We start from the raw sequence: 2,787 nt of genomic DNA, 5'->3' as shown, positions 1-2,787 counted from the left end.
GACGGCGGTGGGCCTCGGGGCTGTGCGGGCCGGAGCACGGGACCTGTGACGGCGCAAGCATGCGACAGTGCCCAGGCAGACGACGTGCGACAGCACAAACGTGCCCGGGGCCCCGGCACATGATGGCACCAACGCAAGATGGCGCGGCGCAATGTGATGGAACCCTGAACCCCTGATGTTGCCTCTGGATCTCGTACACGTGATCATGGCCCTCCTGCTCTGTATCTCTCTATCCTCACGGATAGGTGAGGACCACCCCCCACCAACCCTGGCCCGGAGCCCCTGGCAGGTCACCGGCTGTCTCGCCCTTCAGCATGGAGCCAGCTCTCAGTGGTCTCCCCCTACCTCCATCCCCACCCCGCCCCCCACCTCCATCCTCCGCCACCCCTCCTCCCCCACCAATCTCATCATTGCTGGCTTTCTGTGTTCAGACTCCCCTGAGGGCTAGTGGTCGGTGGACTCTGGGTGATCTTGGTCCTGGGCAGCGGTGGTCATTGGTGTCTCTCCCCCTAGTAAGCTGGCTAGCTCTTGGCTGAGACAACAGGAATAATTTTGTCCTGTGTCTCCCAATACCCAGCCAGCACGCTGGGGTTTGGTCATGTGTCAGTTGCAGCATTCGAGAAGTGTGCTAGTGTTTTGCATGCCTCTCTTTGATCATATTTGCTAACTGCCATTGAACAAAGCAAGTTATACAGCTGTTGAAAAAAAGGGATGGAAAAATGCACTGTACTATTTAAACACTCTGGAAGCTTCAGAACTCTGCATACACAAATGAACAGGGCTGTGTCCGATAAAACTTTCCTTACAGACACTGAAATCTGAATTTCATTTAAGTTGCGCATCTCTAGAATCTACTCTCTTGTTTTACTCCCACACTTTAAAAAGTGTACAAACCATTCTTAGTTCATGTATAGAATTATACAACAAAATTAAACAGAAGGCACAGAGTTTGTTAATGGAGGAGGCAATGCATATGCAGGAAGTATTGGGAAATCTCTGTACCTTCTATTTCTTGATATTAATCCCTTGTCTTTTATATGTATTGCCAATAATTTCTCTTTACTAGTCTTTGTCCTTTAATATGTTTCCAGTACATTCATAATTGTTCAATAGAGAATTTGTATGATGGCTTCTTTAAAATCCTTGTTCAAGAATTCAAACAGCTATGTTAGCTTGATATTGGTGTGTACTAATTGTCTTTTCTTATTGGAGCTGAGAGTTTCCCAGTGTGATAAGCCATTTTGGATTGTGTCCTATGAATTTTGAGTATTAATCTATGAGACTCTAGTTCCCACTTAAATCTTCTATTTTAGCTGGTTGTAAACCTGTTTAGTTTCAGAATGCGTATCCTGGCTCACTCTGGTGGACTGTGGTTCCAACAGCAGTTCAGTCGATCAAGCCTCTGCATGGATTTTCTGGTCTGTCCACCTGCATGTTTCCCAGGTGACAGGACTTCACCTCACAGTCTTCTCAGTGCTGGCTTGAGCTGAGAAGGGTGCTGCCTCCTACTGCAGATGGGGAAGGAAGATGGGCTCCACAATGTGTCTGGCTTGCATGACCCATCCTTCTTGCAGGAGGTTGCGGAAAGCAGGTGGTGTTGGTTCTCAACCAGGGGTGATGGTCCCAGGGCACATTTGGTAGTAGGTGGATACATTTTTGATTATCAAAATTGGTGGTTTGCTATTGGCATCTAGTGGGTTATCCAGGGGTACTGCTATACATCCTGTAATGCACAGGACGCCCTTCCAGGACAAAGGCTTTTCCAGCCCCAAATGTCAATAATGCTAGGCTCACAGTTTCCATGAGGACCACCTTATTGCAATGGGAAAGAGTTGGAACATATCTTCTCATTGATGAACTCAGTGTCTGCATTGCCTGTTAAGGAACAGAGGGTGAAGCTCTCCACATGTTTGCCTCAAGAACAAGCAGGATGGTAAAAAGTTTTCTGTTATTGTGGGCAAGACTTTCCTGGCCCTTTGGCTTTTCTTAAGGCGTGTGTGTGTGTGTGTCTGTGTGTCTGTGTGTGTTGGTGAGGCTTCTCTAACCCTGAGTTAGATACATGGGAGGAAAGAAAACCCCAGGAAACTCCCCACTGGGTTAGTCTTTGAGTTCTGAAGTCCCTAGTTAATCTACTTCCTTTTGTCTATATTTCAAAATCTTCTGATGGGTGACTTGTGGAGTTATGATCAGTGGGAGGAATAAAATGAAATGTAGTCATTCTTGTCTAAACTTTAAGAAATTCTATGTCCTTAATGACTTTTTTTAAAAAAATATTTTTATTTATTTTTTTATTGAAGGATAGTCAGTTACAATGTGTCACTTTCTCGTGTACAGCACGATGTCCCAGTCATGCATTTACATGCATATATTTGTTTCCATATTCGTTTTCATTAAAGGTTATTACAAGATATTGAACATAGTACCCTGTATTATACAGAAGAAACTTTTTAAAATCTATTTTTATATATAGTGGCTAATATTTGTAAATACCAAACTCCAAAATTTATCCCTCCCCACACCCTATCTCTGGTAACCATAAGATTGTTTACTATGTCTGCGAGTCTGTCTGTTTTGTAGATGAGTTCATAGTGACTTTTCTTTTTTCCTTTTTTAGATTCCACGTATAGGCAATATCATATGGTATTTTTCTTTCTCTTTCTGGCTTTCTTCACTTAGAATGATGATCTCTAGGTCCATTCATGTTGCTGCAAATGGCATTATTTTATTCTTTTTATGGCTGAGTAGTATTCTATTGTATAAATATACCACAACTCCTTTATCCAGTCA

The sequence above is a fragment of the Camelus dromedarius genome, chromosome 3 (assembly GCF_036321535.1).
Source record: "Camelus dromedarius isolate mCamDro1 chromosome 3, mCamDro1.pat, whole genome shotgun sequence".
In the NCBI taxonomy this organism is placed as follows: Eukaryota; Metazoa; Chordata; class Mammalia; order Artiodactyla; family Camelidae; genus Camelus; species Camelus dromedarius.
The sequence above is the reverse complement of the archived record's forward strand: the minus strand, read 5'-3'. Positions refer to the sequence as shown.